Source organism: Culex pipiens, chromosome 1 (assembly GCF_016801865.2).
Source record: "Culex pipiens pallens isolate TS chromosome 1, TS_CPP_V2, whole genome shotgun sequence".
In the NCBI taxonomy this organism is placed as follows: domain Eukaryota; kingdom Metazoa; phylum Arthropoda; class Insecta; order Diptera; family Culicidae; genus Culex; species Culex pipiens.
Genome location: NC_068937.1, coordinates 38182040 through 38204054, shown reverse-complemented (window position 1 = coordinate 38204054; position 22015 = coordinate 38182040). Strand labels below are relative to the sequence as shown.

General features: G+C 33.7%; 1 protein-coding gene across 8 annotated transcripts in view; it reads right to left on the bottom strand.

The window, feature by feature from the left end:
• The window catches only part of LOC120423869 (fasciclin-1), a 634253-nt gene that overhangs the window by 425323 nt on the left and 186915 nt on the right, over positions 1-22015 (bottom strand). The window lies entirely within an intron of this gene.

Genomic DNA, 22015 nt, shown 5'->3' with positions numbered 1-22015 from the left:
AAAACATCTCCAGATTTTTTTTTGAAAAGGACCTATAAGCTATTGTCTTTCATATGTTTATAGGACCTAATCAAAAAAAACTCTAGATCTGTGTTTTGAATTTTGAACAATTTTAATCAAAAATCATGAATCTTTTGGTATGTACTTTTTCTGCTTTAAAAACAATCCTTATAGTAAATTAAATTTTTTGAACCTGCTTATTTTGAAACAATAATTGAGCCTTTTTAAAAGCTAGCTTGCTTATACAGTCGACTCTCTGGTTGTCAATCAGTCATCAGTCATCAGTTTACAGAACGAATATGGTGACGAATATGGTGACAGATTTTTAATTATATTTCACGTTTATTTTGTGGAATTTGAAATCAAATGAACGTTTTCAATACTTTTTGTCATTATATTTTTTAAAGATATAAAAAAAATCAAAAATATTTATTTAAGATGATGGTATGTCAGGTCTATAAACTTATTTGTAATTGAAATCTTCAAATGGCCAAAAACTTTTTTTCATCCCAAAAATGTATTTGTTTTCCAAAACACAAAAGCAATTCAAAAATAACTATATCTATATCTACTTAAATGTGTTTTAGAACATTCTCACGCTAATGTGTTCTTCACACTTTTCAATAATATCCCGGGCAGACGGTAATAACAACATTCATGCCATTTCAATAACAAATACTGTTAAAATAACAGAAAGTGTTATGGAAGATTCTTGAAAAATCCATTTTTGCATAATGGTTCAATAACAGTTTATGTTATCATAACAAAATTTGTTATTAGTCTGATATTGGTTGAAAGCCAAAACAACTTCGGAATAACAATTTTTGTTATGGAAGAATAACTCCAATTGTTATTAGGATGATCGGATTAGTTGTTAAAATAACAAAAAATAATAACAAATATTTGTTCGAAGAATAACTAAAATTGTTATTAATCTGTCATTACAATAACAATCCAATAACAAAAAAATCATAACGACGAATAACAAATCCTGTTATAAATAACATAAAATGTTATTGGCCTAGTATTTGCAAATATCAAAAAATGTTATTCCCATGTTATTTCCGTCTGATCGGGATAACATTATTGACCCAATCAAATGATCGGTAATTGCTATGTTAAGTTGTACAGAAAAAAATCTATCCTTAGAAAAGTTTAAACAAATGTTTACTAAGATATGAAATTCTCATGGCAGCGTTGCCAGACATAATTATTCAAAAGATTTTTCAAATAACTTTTAAACAATTTTTATCAAACCAAGCAACGTTTGGTTTTTATTGACAAATTCCTATTCATTGAAAATAATAGAAAAATAGTTTTTGAAAAAAATACTGCAAAAATTATGTTCAGAGTGTTGAACAATTCTTTACGAAATCCGTCTTTTTTTTTATTTTTGTATTTTTTAATCCAGCTGAAACTCTTCTCGTTATGCCAAAAGAAGCCATTTATTTTGAATCATTAGTTGGTCCATATAATATTCCATACAAATTTGACAACTGTCCATACAAAAATCATATAATTTCAAAAATCTGTACCTTTTGAAGGAATTTTTTGATCGATTTGGTGTCTTCGACAAAGTTGTAGGTATGAATAAGGACTACACTGAAGAAAAAAATGATACACGGTAAATTTTTTTTGTGATTTTTATTTTATCTTTTTGACACTTAAACTTGATTTGCAAAAAATACTATTTTTATTTTTTTTATTTTCTGATATGTTTTATAGGGCATCAAATGCAAAATATTCAGTAATTTCCAGAATGTGCAAAAAATCTTTGACCGAGTTATAATTTTTTTAATAAATACTTATTTTTTCAAAAAATCGAAATATTGGTAGCAACAAATTGTAAACTTCATTTTTCGATGTAGAATCGAATTTTTGATAAAGTGCACCGTTTTCAAGTTATAGCCATTTTTAGGTAACTTTTTTAAAAATAGTCGCAGTTATTCATTTTTTAAAATAAGTGCCTATGTTTGCCCACTTTCGAAAAAAATATTTTTGAGAATCTGAGACAATTCACTGTTTTTTTTTTTTTTTTAATTTATATTTATTTTGTTTTCTCTTCCATGTACATTCATTCAGTTAAAATATTATTGAGTGTCCAATCACAATCGATGACTTTTCACCTCAATTTTAAATACCAGCAACTTTTATTTATTCATGAAATATTGTAGCTTTCGCTATTCAGTGATTTCAAATGTAGGAGGTCCTACATGTACAAAAGGGAAACGGGATACCTTAAAACTAACTTATAAACTATATAAAGAGTGGATCAATGCAGCTGAAGACTGCAATGATTTTTGTCGAAATGCATCAATTATCTTATTGGACATAACATCCAAAGTCTCAACTTCGGCTAATTGATGAAGTTCACTGGTGTTGAACCAGGGAGGAAGTTTCAGAATCATTTTCAGAATTTTGTTCTGAATCCTCTGAAGTTTTTTCTTCCTGGTTAAGCAACAGCTTGTCCAGATCGGCACAGCATAAAGCATGGCAGGTCTGAAAATTTGTTTATAAATTAACAGTTTATTCTTGAGACAAAGTCTAGAATTCCTGTTTATAAGTGGATACAAACATTTAATATATTTGTTACATTTAACCTGGATACTTTCAATGTGATCCTTGTAAGTAAGGTTTTTGTCAAAAGCAAGTCCAAGATATTTCACTTGATCCTCCCACTTTAAATTTACCTCATTCATCTTTATGATGTGATGACTTTTTGGTTTAAGAAAATCAGCCCTTGGTTTGTGAGGGAAAATAATAAGTTGAGTTTTTGCAGCATTTGGAGTAATTTTCCATTCTTTCAAATAAGAATTGAAAATATCCAAGCTTTTTTGTAATCTTCTTGTGATGACACGAAGGCTTCTACCTTTGGCGGAGATGCTTGTATCATCAGCAAAAAGTGATTTCTGACATCCTGGGGGCAAATCAGGCAAGTCAGAAGTAAAAATATTGTATAAAATTGGACCCAAAATGCTTCCTTGAGGGACGCCGGCACGTACAGGTAGTTGATCAGATTTGCTGTTCTGATAACATACCTGCAGAGTACGATCCGTCAAATAATTTTGGATAATTTTCACGATATAAATCGGAAAATTAAACCTTTTCAATTTCGCAATCAAACCTTTATGCCAAACACTGTCAAATGCTTTTTCTATGTCTAGAAGAGCAGCGCCAGTAGAATAGCCCTCAGATTTGTTGCTTCGAATTAAATTTGAAACTCTCAACAACTGATGAGTAGTTGAATGCCCAAGGCGAAATCCAAACTGCTCATCAGCGAAAATTGAATTTTCATTAATGTGCGTCATCATTCTATTAAGAATTATTCTTTCGAATAATTTACTAATAGATGAAAGCAAACTAATGGGCCGATAGCTTGAGGCTTCAGCAGGATTTTTATCCGGTTTTAATATCGGAACTACTTTGGCATTTTTCCAACTACTGGGAAAATATGCCAAATCAAAACATTTGTTGCAAATTTTGACCAAGCTACTTAAAGTTGCTTCGGGTAATTTTTTAATTAAAATGTAAAAAATGCCATCCTCACCAGGGGCTTTCATATTTTTAAATTTTTTGATAATGGATTTTATTTCATTCAGATCCGTATTAAAAACTTCATCTGATGAAAATTCTTGTTCAGCAATATTCTGAAATTCTATTGAAATTTGATCTTCAATAGGACTCAAAACATTTAAGTTGAAATTATGAGCACTCTCAAACTGCTGAGCAAGTTTTTGAGCTTTCTCCCCATTAGTTAATAGAATATTATCACCATCTTTTAAAGAAGGGATTGGTTTTTGAGGTTTCTTAAGAACCTTTGAAAGTTTCCAAAAAGGTTTGGAATAAGGTTTAATTTGTTCGACATCTCTTGCGAACTTTTCATTTCGCAGGAGAGTGAATCTGTGGTCAATAACCTTTTGCAAATCTTTTTGAATTCGCTTCAGTGCAGGATCACGAGAACGTTGATACTGTCTTCGGCGAACATTTTTCAGACGAATCAGAAGCTGAAGATCGTCATCAATAATGGGAGAATCAAATTTGACTTGGACTTTAGGAATAGCAATATTCCTAGCATCCAAAATTGCATTAGTTAAAGATTCCAAGGCTGAATCAATATCAGCTTTGGTTTCTAAAACAAAATCATGATTTAAATTATTCTCAATATGATGCTGATACCTGTCCCAATTAGCTTTGTGGTAATTAAACACAGAACTATTGGGTCTGGTAACTGCTTCATGAGAAAGTGAAAAAGTTACTGGAAGATGATCAGAATCAAAATCAGCATGAGTCACTAAAGAACCACAATACTGACTTTGATTTGTCAAAACCAAATCAATTGTTGATGGGTTTCTAACAGAAGAAAAGCAAGTTGGCCCATTCGGGAATAAAACCGAATAAAGACCAGAAGTGCAATCTCTGAATAGAATTTTACCATTGGAATTTACTTTTGAATTATTCCAAGATTGGTGTTTGGCATTGAAATCACCGATGATCAAAAATCGAGATCTATGCCGAGTAAGTTTATTCAAATCCCCTTTGAAATAATTTTTATTTTCCCCAGTGCATTGGAATGGTAAATATGCAGCTGCAATCATAATTTTCCCAAAAGAAGTTTCAAGTTCAATGCCCAAACTTTCAATAACTTTTAACTTAAAGTCACGTAAAGTGCTATAAGTCATACTACGGTGGATAACTATTGCAACTCCACCGCCATTTCGATTCATTCTGTTATTGGTTATAACTTTATAATCTGGATCACTTTTCAAATAAGTGCCAGTTTTTAAAAATGTTTCGGTTATAACAGCAACATGCACGTTTTGAACTCGTAAAAAGTTGAAAAATTCATTTTCTTTCGCTTTTAAAAGAGCGAGCATTAAAATTCATAATATTGATGGAATTACTTAGATCCATGATTAAACTTCAGGGTAAGAACAACATCATTCGCAAATTTTAATCCAATCTGGATAGCTTCCATCATGGATGTAGCATTACTCATTGTTTGAATCAAACCAAACAGTGAGTTTTGCAAAAAAGTCATTTTTTCAAACGTAACATCGCCGAGATCAGAAGATCCCAAAGCGTTGCTAGCAGAAAAATTTTCAAATGAAATTTGAGGTACCTGCCCAATTTGAAAATTGGTAGAGGATTTAAAATTCGTGGATGAACCCGAACCCGAAACGACGTTGGCATAAGAAATGCCATTGCTGTTACCTAACTTTTCCACGGTAGGGGTATTGTTCGAGTGAGACAGCACGAACGTTTGATTTAAAGATGCAGGTACAACCTGACTTTGAGAAAATTTCGGTTTGGATTTCGGCTGATGCTTAGCACGAGAATCCAAAACCTTTTTTCTGATGGGGCAATCCCAGAAATTTGATTTGTGATTTCCACCACAATTTGCACATTTAAATTGGGTGACTTCTTTCACGGGACAATTGTCCTTGTCGTGAGAAGAATCCCCGCAAACCATGCATTTTGGAACCATGGCGCAATGATCAGTACCGTGACCGAATGCCTGGCAACGCCGGCACTGGGTCAGATTCTGGCCATTACCGCCATGTTTCTTAAAATGCTCCCACTTTACCCGTACATGGAACAAAAACTGAACTTTGTCCAAATGTTTCAAATTGTTGATTTCATTTCTGTTGAAATGAATCAGATAAAATTGTGAAGTCAAACCAAAGCGAGAAATATTCCCGTTTGATTTTTTCTTCATTGGTATTACTTGGGATGGGGCAAAGCCAAGCAACACCTTAAGTTCGTTTTTGATCTCATCCACCGACAAGTCGTTGGAGAGACCTTTCAGGACCGCCTTGAATGGACGAGCATTCTTGGTCTCATACGTGTAGAAATTGTGTTTGTGGTTTTTCAAATAACCAACAAAAGTTTGGTGATCTTGTAAAGATTCCGTCAACAAGCGACATTCTCCTCTTCGACCAAGCTGGAACGAAACCTTCAAATTGCAAGTTTCCTTGCAATTCTTCAGTTGCGTTCGAAAGCTGGCCAAATCGGAAACGGAAGTCACTACAATTGGCGGAGCCTTTACTCGTTTCTCGACGGCAGAAGGCTCAGTACGAGGAGAAGGATCCTTGTCAACAGTTTCGGATAAAACACCGAAACTATTTGCCAATGGAATTGGAGGATTGACCTCACTTTCAGAATCAGAATCAGACCTCGGATGAGGCTGTTTTCTTTTTCTGTTTCCGTTAGCCGATTTAGCGTTCAAACGCTTCACCGACGTAACGACCAAATCTTCAGAAGATTTGCGTTTACCTTTGTTTTGACGCATTTTGCAAGCAAAGTTCTCTTAAAAAGATGGCTTCGTTTGTAAAATACAACAAAATTTCAGGTGGGGTTAGTCTTGAAAAGACTGTTTAGAATTTGGGAAAATAACTCAGGTAGTCTTTAAAAAGACTGTGATTTTTTTTTTAAATAACTCTGAGCTTAGGTAGTAAAAAATACCGCAGCTCTAGTGTCCGTTCACCTCGAAGGTTCGCAAGACACTGACAATTCACTGTATTTTGCTTTTTTGAACTTTGTCGATACGAATTTCACGAATTTTTCATATTATAACATTGAAAATCGGATCAGACTAGAAAACATCAATTTTCCTGTTTTTAAATCTTTGCATGGCAATATCTCAGCAACTAATGGTCGTATCAGATATTGGCACAAAGTTCAATAATGCAAAATATAGAGATTTTGTCAGCTTTAAAAAAAAAATTTTCTTAAAAGTAGGAAAACATAGGCAATAATTTAAAAAAAACTGCGACTATTTTCTAAAAAGTTACTTTAAAAATAGCTATAACTTGAAAACGGTGCCCTTTATCAAAATTTTACTGAAGTACTATTTGATTGCAAATTCAATTTACATCGAAAAATAAAGTTGAAAATTTGTTGCGACCAATACATCGATTTTTTTAAAAATCAGTATTGGTTTAAAAATTCATAACTCGGCCAAACATTTTTTGCCCGTTCTGGAAATTCTAGAAAAGTTGGCATTTGATATCCCTTTAAACATATCAAAAAAAAAAAAAACAAATAAAAATAGTGTTTTTTTGCAAATCAAGTTTTAGTGACAAAAAGTGAAATTAAAAATAACCAAAAAAAAATTTTAGCACGTATCATTTTTTTTCAGTGTAGTCCATATCCATACCTACAACTTTGCTGAAGACATCTAATCGATCAAAACAATCCTTCAAAAGATACAGATTTTTGAATTTTTATGTATCATTTTTGAATGGACAGCTGCCAAATTTTTATGGAATATTATATGGACCAACTAATTATTCAAAATGGCTTCTTTGGGCATACCGAATGCGCCAAAAAAGTGTCAGCAAATTAAAAAATACAAAAGTTAAAATTTATTTAAAAAAATTCCAATTTCGTAGAGAATTGCTCTAAGAATAAAAAACAAAATTTTCCTTCCATTCTATGAATTTCGAAACATAATACAAATGATCTTGCAAAACATGGAAAAATAATCATCTTTAATGTGAAAAAACTCAAAAAATAACAATGCTAAAAAATTGCATTCAAAAATGCCGTCGTGAAACTACTTACTTTTCCTGTCATTCTTGAACGACGAAATAACCTACTTTTCTGTACCAAAAATATCAGAATCGAATAGCAACACTTTTCAAAATAAATGCTGATAAGTTCTACTATTCAGCACTGAAATGGGTGCTGAAAAGTTGAACTTTTCAGCACTTGTTTCGAAAAGTAACGATTTATTGACAAAAAAACATGAAAATTAGACTTAAAATTTCGCTCAATGGGTGTTTTTCGGTATTGCAAAAAATGTTGTATGGAACTCGTTGCAAAACTTGATTTTTGTTCAGCACTCGTCGTATTTATTCAACTCGGTGAACCTCGTTGGATAAACTCGTGCTGAAAAAAACCTCTTTTTGCAACTTGTTGCATGAGCTACTATTTTAAAATAATTCATCGCTGCCATTTTGGTCGCCATCTTGGATTCAAAAATTCTGAATCACTTTAGAGTAATTTAGGGGCCAAACTTAAATCAACAATAAAAAAACAACAAAAATTTTTTTTTCTTGATTCGATTATCCGAATTGAAATTTTTCCAAGGCCTTCGGATAATCGAACTGTATTATTATGTTAACTTCTCAATCCCTGTTATTTTTTTTTAAATAAGTTTTGAACTTCTTTTCGATCAACTACAAAAAAACAAGATTCAAAAGCTTGAGAAATGAACAAGTGAAATCATCAAACTTTTCTTAAAAAGGTAGTATTTCCTTCGTGCCAAAAAAGAAAAAAGTTTTAAAACAGTGCTACCAGTTCTCGTCCACAACTGTTGATTGCGTTAAATGCGATTAGGATTTATGTGACTTTTCCCCCTTTTCTCTAACTTTTAACTCGTTTAGCAAACAATAATGAAGCTTCTTACAACCACGATGATTTGGACTTTTCCACACAAACGCACACAAACACACTCGCGTTCACACATGTAATCCTTTTTCATCACCAGGGATTGTAACTTTTCTGTCTCTAAACAAGGGGTTGAAAGTCACACACCACCGACCGCCGCTTAAAATTTATGGTGGCCACGATAATCGCTTCAACCGAAACCCAGGCGAACCCCCTTTCGTGGTGCAACACTAACAAGGGGACAGAATGCTGCTGGTTGCTGTCACCGAGGATGTCCTTGCAGTTTTAGGCTCTTCCCTTTTTTGGAAAAATGAATGCACGGTGAAAAGTTGTTTTCAATTTTGCACTCGATTTTTTTGGTAAATCTTTTCAAAAATTGTAATTAAACAAATTTTTAGTTTCTAAAATTATTGTTTTTTTTTTTACTTTTCAAAAGTGTAAAATTGTGTGATGTACAGAGTTAATCGTGGTATTTTTTGGTGGTTGTGAACTCTCCCTCCAGAGAGGCAGCAGGGAAACGATTTTTGGGAAAAAAAAGTTTCCACTTACAGGGATTATCGTGAGGCCAAGCATGGCATGGTGGCAAAAGCAAAGTGATTGTCGTTATCACGTGGCATGGATCTAATTCAATTTTTGGGAGAGGAGAGGCAGATGTTGTGTGTTTTTCGACGGAAGGAAGCATATATAGAGTGTGTAGGATAAGAGCGAGGTTTATAAAATGGGTAAGATTAGGAGTTGACTGGCGTGAACAACATGCCCTTCCCTCTACGGATTTTGGCTTAGTGGAGCTGTAATCCGGTGAGTGTATGGAGAAGAGTTTGCTGTGATAAGGCTTAACTAAGTAAGATTGTTTATAGTGTTTGTTTTACATTGTGATTCAGATTTCTGGGAGGATACCCAAATTGAAAGTCAAATCCAATTTGAATCCACTTACTTAAAATCTTGGTCCCTTCCGATAAGATTTTCCAAGTTTTGATCGTTAAGACAAATGTATGTACCTGGAAATAGATAGAAAATGGGAGATAAATTAGTTCATTTTGTTTTGGTAGAATGGAATTGGAATTCTTTTTTCCTGAAAAAATCACTATGTTGAGCAATTTTTCAAAAATCCGGCAATTTTATGAAATATAAACTATTATATTTATAATCTGGCTATTTTTTTAGAGATTTCCATATGACCAAAAAAAAAAAAATGCATCATTGGTTCATCCAGACAGGTCTTCATACAATTTTGGCATATGTCCATATGAAAACGGTAAGTAAATATTGGAAAATCTTTATATCGGGAAAAATTTCTGATTAATTTAGTAGATTCCACAAAGTTGAAGGTTATGATGAGAATATTTTTTCTACAAAAAGTAAAATTTTCCAATCCGTTAAAAAAAGACAACATTTAAGCCAAACAGAAGCTTTGGACGATTTTCGATAAAAAGTACCGTTTCAAGTTTTAGTCATTCCTGCTAGAAAAAAGGATATTTTTGGTTTTTATAAGCTATTCATATTTGTCCAATCTGAAAATGCTGAAAAAATCTGTACACTCTTCATAGTTGCTGAGAAATTAATTGCAATAAAGATAAAAAAAAATCGGGTGTTTCACAATAAGCTCTAATTTGGCAAAAGACGAACCATTGGAAACTTATTGTCAATGTTGAAAAAGCAAAGCTTTGTGATATTTAGAAAAGATAATAATTTCTAATTTACAAACCATCTCTTGTTAAATTAAGATCATTTGGAAAACAGTTGAAAATTTTATTATTTTTTTTTCAATTTTAATTGAACTATTTGTTTGCTTTTCAATATTTAAAAAAAGATAATTATAGAGAATTTCGTCAATTCAAAAAAAATCTTTTATTAAATACTTTTAGAACATGTCTTCCAGAAACTAATTTCAAATTAATATGAATTGAAAACGGTACGTTGTATAAAAAAATTGTATAAATCACTTTTCAATTGAAAATTTTATTTTTCTTCAAAAAAGAACGTTGAAAACTTCATTGAATTAATTAAATGTTAAATAATTTTATTTTTTTATATTTAAATGGTAAAGAAACAAATATTTTTGTTCAGAAATTCATACTGCTGTGTATTTTTTGTTCATATTTCTCTAAGACCCGAAAGTTGCCTATTTTCACTTCAAACCATTTAATATATATTTAAATAAATAATTCCACACCTTAAATGTTGCGGTAGTATTACACTGTTTTGTACTCTAATTCTGTCAACATGCGTAGATGTTATATTGTCATGATTTTTTTTGCGTATTCGGCTTTTAGGAGAGCACGTCTTGATTTTTTCTATTGTTTATCTAAAGAGAATCATAAAAAAAAAACTAATCATTCCTCTGTCTTGTTTATTTCACAGTTGATTGAACAAAATCTCTTTTAATTTGTTTATTAGTACACAATATGAATTAAAAAGATCTTTAATTTTTCTCCAAAAACATTAAAAATTTCAGGGATAGCTGCTGAGACACAGCATTTTAAAGAAAAAGAAAACAAACAGAAAAAAATTGATGCAAATTCCAAACGTATGGTGTATGGTTTGATATTTAAAAGACATATTTGAATCATCTAAATCAATCTTAATCATTCAAATTTTCACCATTTTCACATGATAAATCGGTTCAAAAGTGTCTGAAATATTATATGGGTCATTCCAGGTCAACTGAGTACACTTTTGGACTCGACCTTCACAGATTTAGACCAAACTTGGAGGGAACGTTCATCTATCGATAGTTAACAGAAATCCATTTCAGACCATCCCTCTATTTTTGGCACCACCCTCTTTTTTTTAACGATTTTCTAAAAAAACTTTTTTTTCTTTTAATCATAACTTTGCAACTATTTAAGCAAAAGACTTTCTACAGGTTGCATTTTATAGAAAATTGTCCAAGGAATTCGATAAAAATAAAATGTTAACCCTTAAATGCACACTAATATTATAATTTAACGTTTTGAGTATTAAATTTCAGTTTTGATCCATTCCTTATATTTTTATTTGTTTTATTTTATCACCATCGTGTTCCCCGGGCAATTCTACATAATAATCAATGTAGACCTCAAACTAAAATGAACTGTTGGCGAGATACAGCGATTTTACTGAAAAAGTTTGATTTTGCGCTGCACTCTGTCCTATGAATTCAATTCCAAAATAAGTTTCTCACATATAAAAACCGAACTAAGCGGGATTCATCTCTTTATGTTGAAAAGTACACCATGTACTTCCGAGTGCTGCGCAAAATCAAACTTTTTTCAGTAAAATCGCTGTAGCTCGCCAATAGTTCATTTTAGTTTGAGGTCTACATTGATTTTTATGTAAAATTGTCCGGGGAACACGATGGTGATAAAATTAAACAAATAAAAATATAATGAATTGGTCAAAACTGAATTTTAATACTTAAAACGTTAACAAATAATATTAGTGGGCATTTAAGGCTTAAAATATTATTTTTATCAAATTCCTTGGACAATTTCCTATAAAATGCAACCTGTAGAAAGTTTTTTGCTCAAATAATTGCAAAGTTATTATTAAAAGAGAAGAGTTTTTTAGAAAATCGTCAAAAAAGAGGGCGGTGCAAAAAATAGAGGGATGGTCCAATCAGCACCAAACGTGGGATTTCTGTTAACTATCGATAGATGAACGTTCCCTCCAAGTTTTTTTCCAAATCGGTGAAGGTCGAGTCCAAAATTCATTTAAAAAAAAGCTGTCAAGAGGATACAACAAGGAAACAAATTAAATTTATGTTTTATGTTTTATGTTTTATGTTTTATGTTTTATGTTTTATGTTTTATGTTTTATGTTTTATGTTTTATGTTTTATGATTTATGTTTTATGTTTTATGTTTTATGTTTTATGTTTTATGTTTTATGTTTTATGTTTTATGTTTTATGTTTTATGTTTTATGTTTTATGTTTTATGTTTTATGATTTATGTTTTATGTTTTATGTTTTATGTTTTATGTTTTATGTTTTATGTTTTATGTTTTATGTTTTATGTTTTATGTTTTATGTTTTATGTTTTATGTTTTATGTTTTATGTTTTATGTTTTATGTTTTATGTTTTATGTTTTATGTTTTATGTTTTATGTTTTATGTTTTATGTTTTATGTTTAATGTTTTATGTTTTATGTTTTATGTTTTATGTTTTATGTTTTATGTTTTATGTTTTATGTTTTATGTTTTATGTTTTATGTTTTATGTTTTATGTTTTATGTTTTATGTTTTATGTTTTATGTTTTATGTTTTATGATTTATGTTTTATGTTTTATGTTTTATGTTTTATGTTTTATGTTTTATGTTTTATGTTTTATGTTTTATGTTTTATGTTTTATGTTTTATGATTTATGTTTTATGTTTTATGTTTTATGTTTTATGTTTTATGTTTTATGTTTTATGTTTTATGTTTTATGTTTTATGTTTTATGTTTTATGTTTTATGTTTTATGTTTTATGATTTATGTTTTATGTTTTATGTTTTATGATTTATGTTTTATGTTTTATGTTTTATGTTTTATGTTTTATGTTTTATGTTTTATGTTTTATGTTTTATGTTTTATGTTTTATGTTTTATGTTTTATGTTTTATGTTTTATGATTTATGTTTTATGTTTTATGTTTTATGTTTTATGTTTTATGTTTTATGTTTTATGTTTTATGTTTTATGTTTTATGTTTTATGTTTTATGTTTTATGTTTTATGTTTTATGTTTTATGTTTTATGTTTTATGTTTTATGTTTTATGTTTTATGTTTTATGTTTTATGTTTTATGTTTTATGTTTTATGTTTTATGTTTTATGTTTTATGTTTTATGTTTTATGTTTTATGTTTTATGTTTTATGTTTTATGTTTTATGATTTATGTTTTATGTTTTATGTTTTATGTTTTATGTTTTATGTTTTATGTTTTATGTTTTATGTTTTATGTTTTATGTTTTATGTTTTATGTTTTATGTTTTATGTTTTATGTTTTATGTTTTATGTTTTATGTTTTATGTTTTATGTTTTATGTTTTATGTTTTATGTTTTATGTTTTATGTTTTATGTTTTATGTTTTATGTTTTATGTTTTATGTTTTATGTTTTATGTTTTATGTTTTATGTTTTATGTTTTATGTTTTGAATATTTTTCTTTGAATAAAACCTTCGCTTGATTTTCAACAACACATCAGATGTTTTAAAAAATTTAACTATTTAATAAAACAAGTCTTTTGGAAGTCGCAAAAATCTCACAACAAAAACGAAAAATAAAAAAAATTATTCAGATTTTCAAGATTGACACCTAACGTTAACTGGAATCCAACAAATTGTTCTTGCAAATTCTTAAAATTTCATTTCTGAGGTCATGACCGCAAGACTCCCCGCATCAGCAATACGGCACAATTTAATTCCCATCATAACGCGTCGCTGAATTAACACCACCCACGTACTCGTACGCCAAAAACCTCTTCCAACGCGTACGACGACGACCACCCGGCAGCCATCACGAGAGATCACAGCATCAAGCCCGACGCGGCGCCGCGGACGCCGCCTCCGCCGACTGGCAATTAATTAACCCAATTACCATTCTGCTGTCATATCCCATTAGTAATTAATTTTCTTGTCACTTGCGCAAACGTGGCTTGCACGGCCGCGTAACGTCACAAAAAAAGGAAAGCTTTTTCCGCGCTGGAAAATGTGTGTGAGTGGGGAAAAAATATTGTGGACTAACATTTGAAAAAGGTTAGGAAATGTTGCTTTAGAATGATTTCAAAAAAAAAATGTCAAGCAATATTTGTTACGACTTTTTGAAAGCTTAGTCTCGCTTTTTTGCAACAGATTTTCATCAGCACGCTCACGTAGCCATTTCACGTGCGCTTTCGCGGATTCATGGCCACGTCAACCTGGCCGCGGGAATCTCTGCCCCCTCCCCCTGCAGTCAAATAACAAAAAAAGCATAACGATTTAATGTTATGCACTGCGAGTGATTTCGAAATTTTGTTGATTTTGTTGATTTTGCTGAATTTGTTGAGTTGTTGAGTTGTTGAGCTGTTGAGTTGTTGAGTTGTTGAGTTGTTGAGTTGTTGAGTTGTTGAGTTGTTGAGTTGTTGAGTTGTTGAGCTGTTGAGTTGTTGAGTTGTTGAGTTGTTGAGTTGTTGAGTTGTTGAGTTGTTGAGTTGTTGAGTTGTTGAGCTGTTGAGTTGTTGAGTTGTTGAGTTGTTGAGTTGTTCACAGTCTTTTTTACCTTCTAAAATTCAAGCAATCCCCACGTGCACCAACAAAACCACCCTCAAATAAGGAAAACCAGACCGGAAATTCTCATAAAAATTAAAAATTCATAAACATGCCCGAGGAAACGAGCAATTGTGTGGCTGCGACGGGTTGTTTCCTCGACAAATGCACCAGCCACTGCAAATCCGCAAATTTGATGTTTCTGGTTCTGCCGCTGCAGTTTCGTTCTTTCGTGCAATAATGCCTTGTTCCTGACGGCCCGCAGGGCTTGGGAGTGGGGGAAATATTTCATAAGGCTCTCTCAAATTTAAAATGGTCGCGCCGCTGCCGGTCCCCGGTAATGATTTATGACTTTTTCGAGTGTGAAGGAGGGCTGAAATTGCATGTGCAATGTGGAAATTGTGCATTCGAGTTGTCGAGCTTTCGTTTACACTGATGTGGAATTTCACCCGAGGAAATGCCGCTGCTGCTCATTAAAAGGAATTAATTCTGCCTGCACGCGATTGTTGAATTCCTCGAAGGTTGGTGACAAATGAAGTTATCGCGCAAAATTTAAACCATAATTTTACTAATTTTGAAAACGCCAAACTTGTGCATAGCAGGAAAAACGAGTTTCACTCGAGTGCCATCATTAACAACTCACAAACGAGTGAAAAGTTGTTCAAACTTACTGGAGCCTGAAAAAGACGTGCTAATCTGGAAATGACAAAGAACAATAGAGTAAAGTTTGTTTTTCTATGGGTTGGGGTGACATGTGCGGTTTGGGGAAAACTGGCATCATCCGTCTTTCGTTACCATACAAGTAAAATGGTGATAAAGGCACAAGTGGCTGCAGCAGTTGTACTTATGACGACTTTATAAAGTTACACTGGAAGAAAAATCATAGAAAATAGATCAAAAAACAACAGAAAAACAGAACAACAGGACAACAGAACAACAGAACAACAAAACAACAGAACAACAGAACAACAGAACAACAGAACAACAGAACAACAGAACAACAGAACAACAAAACAACAGAACAACAGAACATTAAGCAAAAATCAAAAAAAAATATATTAAAAAAACTAAAACAAATAAAACTGTTCAGTGTACCTTACTTGAGCAAATCTTTCCCAAAAGAAAGAAAAAAAGACCAAAAACAATAATAAACTTTCTAAAGCACTGTTCATTCTCACATCTATTCCCTCACACAAACTCACATGTGTGTCATGCAGAAGTGCAGACACTGTCGAAAGTTCCCTCTCTCTCTCTCTCTCTCTTTCTTGTTGGATCTTCTGGGCCAATCTCGTCGTCGTTGTCTCCAAGCGCATTAATGAAAAGTTTTCTCCCCATTGCTTCAGCTGCCGTTGCAGCAGCCTTTGTCTATGGAATGTCTTTTTCTTGCCAGAGACTCCAAAGTAGCAGGCACATCCTTCAAGTTTCTTATCGTCCTGGGTTTCCTTCTGCCGCTCCCACTTTGTGGGCAGAATAAACATTAGCTCGTTGCCAGTTTTAGAAGCAGCAGCAAGGTCGACTTTGAAGGGTGCGGCAGGTTTTGGGGAGTTGTGTGGGACACCAAACAAAAAGCGGGAAAATTTTAATTACTGGATCATATTTCGTTCCATCGTATATGGTACCTTCGCCGTTGCACCCTAAACTTGGGGAAAGTCCCTGTTTAGGGATTTGGTTTGGGGAACAGTGCGAGTTGGATGTTTGAAATATTGATGGAGTTATATATTTAATGTATAGGTTTGTAGAGTGTATACAGATACACTTAAAATTAAACCCTTTCAAATGTTAATGTTGGCTTTAAAATTTTCTTTTTTTTCTTTTTGATATAGTAAATAAGATTAATATTTTCTAACATATCGACATTTGGAAATTGAGGGTTATTCCGGAGATTACCAAATATAAACACTTTTCAGAAGACAAAAGGACAGTTTCACAATAGGACAACAGAAAGTACACAAAACACAACCAAAACACACAAATTGTAAAAGCCTGACATTTTTAGTAAACCCCTGAAGAAGGCCTCAAAATAAAGGCCGAAACGTCGGTGTAGTAGAGAAAAATCGGTTTTTCTTTTTCGACAAGACTGCTCGCCCAAACCAGAAACATAGGTCTAATTTCCATAGATTTTTAGAAAAAATCACAAAATTTCTAAAAAATATTTTATGCGTATGTGATTTCTGTATGATACCCACTACAACAGCTACATCACAGCTGAGCAGTTCTCTCAGATTTCGGTCATTCGATTTTTTTTGTATTTTTTAATCCGACTGAAACTTTTTTGGTGCCTTCGGTATGCCCAAAGAAGCCATTTTGCATCATTAGTTTGTCCATATAATTTTCCATACAAATTTGGCAGCTGTCCATACAAAAATGATGTATGAAAATTCAAAAATCTGTATCTTTTAAAGGAATTTTTTGATCGATTTGGTGTCTTTGGCAAAGTTGTAGGTATGGATATGGACTACACCGAAAAAAATATGATACACGGTTTAAAAAAATTTGGTGATTTTTTATTTAACTTTTTATCACTAAAACTTGATTTGCAAAAAAACACTATTTTTATTATTTTTTTATTTTTTGATATGTTTTAGAGGACATCAAATGCCAACTTTTCAGAAATTTCCAGGTTGTGCAAAAAATCTTTGACCGAGTTATGAATTTTTTGATCAATACTGATTTTTTCAAAAAATCGAAATATTGGTCGCAAAAATTTTTCAACTTCATTTTTCGATGTAAAATCAAATTTGCAATCAAAAAGTACTTCAGTGAAATTTTGATAAAGTGCACCGTTTTCAAGTTAAATCCATTTTTAGGTGACTTTTTTGAAAATGGTCGCAGTTTTTTTTTTAAATTATTGCACATGTTTGCCCCCTATTGAAAAAAAATTAAATCAAGACTAACATTTCAAAAGTTGAATGTTCAACCCTTTTGAAATGTTAGTCTTGATTAAAAAAATGAAAGTATTGTTTTCGAAAAGATCGGAAAATTTCACGAATGTTTCATATTTTAACATTGTAAATCGGACCATGAGTTGCTGAGATATCGGCGTCAGAAAATGGTGGGTTGTTTGGGTGAGACTTAGAAAACATCAGTTCCTGTTTTTAAACCTTTGCATGCATGGCAATAGCTCAGCAACTAAGGGTCGTATCAACAAAGTTCAAAAAAGCAAAATATAGAGAATTTTCTCAGCTTTTGAAACATATTTTTTTCAAAATTGGGCAAACATGTGCACTAATTAAAAAAATAAAACGAAAAACTGCGACTATTCTGGAAAAAGTTAACTAAATATGGCTATAACTTGAAAACGGTGCACTTTATCAAAATTTCACTGAAGTACTTTTTGATTGCAATTTTGATTTTACATTAAAAGATGGTCACCCCCCTAGAGAAAAGAGCATGACGCGTTTGTGTGATGCTCCCGGTATCTTTGCGTTTTTTCGGCGAAAAATTGGCATATTCGCGGCAAAAGTGATTTTATTCGTTTGTTAGTGAAGAGTGTCACACGGAAAATGTGGAATATCAGTGATAATAGGTGTTAGAATCAGTTTTACCGCGATTTAAATTGTGTTGTTTTGGTACAAATTGTTCAGCCATATTTGACAGGAAGCAAGCAGAAGAAATAAAAATCGACGAAGAGAAGCATAGTTGGAGAGACTTCTGTTGGGTGAGAGTATTGGTTCGAGTAGCTTGCGAGAGGTTGGCCGTGAGATGACATTTACAGAGATGAAGAAAAATCGACGAAACGGATAGTGTGTGTGCTGCAGAAAAAGAGTTTTTGCTTTGGCAAGCAAAAATAAGGAGAGGCTGTGCAATTTGTTGGTGTGAAGAGCTGCTGAGCGGGGCCGGCCCGGCGGCTCTCTGTGTTTGAAAGGTTTCGTCTACAGTTGGACTCGAGGATGTCGCTGATGCATCGGGTGAGAGCGTTCTTGTTTTGTTCTCTTTTCAGCTGCTCTGGTGGGCTTGAGGGGGAAGGGTGGCTTGGTTAAGAGAGGAAAGTGCTGGATGATTCATTCAAAAAAATGCTGTGGTCGTTGTCGGTTTGCTAATGCACATTTTCCAGCAGTTAACACACGTTAGTTTTCGGTTTGGGACAATCCATGAACGACCAAATCTCAAACCCCCCCTCGTGGTCAATTGTCCATACTAATAAAAACTTTTTCTGTATGGAGTGTGGACATTCGCCAGAAACCCTCCCCCCCCTTTCCCCTAAAGTGTCTACGTGGTTTATGGATGGTCACTTTTTTATTAATTTTGCTCTCAGCAGAGCCGCTTCCGTAAACGTAAAAATGAATCATATTGGAATAAATGATGATTGAAATTTAGGCGCATGGATCTTATCTTTCCACAGCCGGCTGTCTAAGATAAGATCTCAAACAAATATTCGCGTCGGGATTAAAATATAAAATACACTGAAATAATAATAACACTTTCTCAGCAGCAGCATCCGACTGCTTGCTTTGAGAATAAATTTTCAACCCTGTTAAAAAAATAAACCTCACTTATTCTAAACGGGAATTGTCTCAACAGCAGCATCCGATTGCTTGCCTTGAGAATAAAAATCTAACAGTTAACTTCATTTATGCCAATGGTCGTATCGCTTGCTTAGGGCGAATCCCAGACCTTTACCCATCACAACTACCAACTCCACGCGACATTTACGCATCCTTGTTGTTTAAATTCGATTAAATTTGATCAAATGGTCAGTTTGATCGAGTTCCACAATAAGGTTGGGAAAAAGAGCCTGCGGTTTCGCTACCTTTTTCTAAGTAAGTTCAGCATCAACACTTCCCGTGCTCCTAATCCTTATTCCTCTCCCGGTGAATGGTGGAGATGGGAGCGGCCGGCAATGGATGGCTTTCATGGTGCTACCTGTCCTGGTCTGGTAGAATTGGTTTTAATTCCCTCTAATCAATTTCTAAGCAACCTGGGCTGGACAATTATCACAAATACATGACGAAATCCAGTCTGCAACCCGCTAAGATCACCATCTCCATGCGAATGCGAATGCGAATGCGAATGCAATTTTGATTTTACATTAAAAAATTAAGCTTAAATTTTTTTGCGACAAATATTTCGATTTTTTTAAATCAGTTTCGATTAAAAAATTCATAACTCGGTCAAAGATTTTTGCACAACCTGGAAATTTCTGAAAAGTTGGCATTTGATGTCCCCTGAAACATATCAAAAAATAAAAAAAATTAAAAATAGTTTTTTTTGCAAATCAAGTTTTAGGGACAAAAAGTTAAATCAAAAATCACCAAATTTTTTTTACCGTGTATCATTTTTTAAAAGTGTAGTCCTCATCAATACCTCATCAAAAAAAATCGAATGACCGAAATCTCAGAGAATTGCTCTAAAAATTAAGTGCAGAAAAATTCTGCGGCATCAATATATAGATCAATCAATCTATAGATAATGTTGAATTTTTTTGAATTAGTTAATTTGACATAAAAATTGCAAAAATGGATTTTGCAAGAATATTCCATAACACATTTTGTTATTTTAACAGTATTTGTTATTGAAATGGCATGAATTTTGTTATTACCGTCTGCCCGGGTAGATAATGTTGATTTTTTTGAATTATTTAATTTGACATAAAAATTGAAAAAAAAACTCAACTAAAGTTTTGTTCAAAAATGCAGAAAACAAATTAAAAATTAGAAAAATAATAATTAAAGTTGATTTGTTTATTCTGTACCCAAAACTTTTGAACAACTCTTTCCCCAGAAAGTTAGGCTGAGGCAGGGAGGTATCAGTGCAAACAAACGTCCATCCTTCGTCCTGCTGCTTTCCTGCTCGTGCAAAAGAGATTGTTTCTTGTCTATATTTATCCTCTTTAGCAACAGAGCAGAATCAGGGGCAGCAGGCAGGACGACTGCAAGAATAAGAATTCTTCCTTCGGAAAATTTCCCTCCCGGGGACAATATTATGGCAGAGAGCAGCTCAAATAGCATACAAGCGAATGGGGCAAGTGCCACGTTTAGTGGTACTGTTTTAACTAATTTTACGAGCTTGCACTATAATTGCGCCTGGGATTTGAGGTTGCCAAGTTGGGAGGGCAAGTGGAAATGGGAGGGGAAAGTTCTGCAATTGCTGAAGAGTAAAGTATAGAGTTCAACCTAAGCGAAAATTGTTCCTGGGAAAGGATCTTGTGGTTGGTCTTGTGGAAATTGAGTTAGTGAAAAGAGTTGCGAAAAGTCGGTTAAAAGTTGTTAAGGACAATTTGAAAACAATTTTTGTGGTTTGATTTCCAGTTTGATTTTAAAGGTTTTGTGTTTTATGGTTAAAGTAAGAAAAGTATTACTTTCTGAAAAGTGTTTAAAATCGAAATATTTCAGCCCTCAAATGGGTACTGAAAAGTACTTTTCAGTTCTGTTACTTTCGGGAATGGACCGTTCCGTCATTCGAGAATGACAGGAATTTTTATTTAATTTATTTTGAAATGAAAGTCAAAGTTGTTATCAACGTTACCAAGTTCAAAATTCGACTACCCTTCATCTCACACCATCACGACAAACTCCCAGTGAGAAAGCAAAACAGTGAGAAGAGACTTCTCACGATTTTCCTCACCCTCTCTCACGCAATTCAACACGCTCTCGCAACCAGCGCTGATTCGCTCTCTCCAGCGGAGAGAGGGAGAATAATTTTTATGGCACGTTTGAACCTGTTTGAACAACAACAAACAACTGTCAAAACTAGTCGGCAGAAGTAAACACAACACTGATTGAATCAGATGGTGAAGTTTTGGGGGTGTTCATGTGAATATCTTGGAATAACGATGAGCTGCTCCATGGGAGCCGCCCTCAACCTTCGGTGTTCCGACGAACGGCCGGCCAAGTACCTTTCCGCCAGAAAGATCCCGGCCCGCACACTGCTGCTCCTAAAGCTCCGTTCCGGCATGACCTCGGCCGTCGAAAACGTCTGCAAGACCCACTACCGTAAGTTCTGGCAGTTGTACCTTCCCGCTACCTGCTGTGACCCGCTGGACAGCCACCCGGCCAAACTGCGACGGCACGCCCTGACTACCATTTCGGCTGAGTATCACGACCGGTACCATCCGGTCTGCCCGCGGATCGTCCAGGGCATGAAGTTGTGCGTCAGCTGTGCGATCCGGATAAAGAAAGAGTTTGCCAATAGGCGGCGGGGCTTCAAGCTGGCCCAGAAGGTGGCCATTTTGGACCGGTTGGCGGCGGGTGAGAGCGTTGTGGACGTTGCCAGCGAGTATAGAACGACCGAGGCCGCCATCGAGGGCGTGCTGAACCGGGAGTGGCAGATTCGGCTGGAGGCGGGTCAGCTGGAAGAAATGAAGGCCGAGCTGATGGAGGCGCCGCGGGAGCTGCGGCATCGGGTCAACGCGGGTGGGGCGTTCAAGATAGAGTTTGGACCAGCTGGCGGGAAGATTTGGGAGCTTGAGAGGGTTAAGACTGA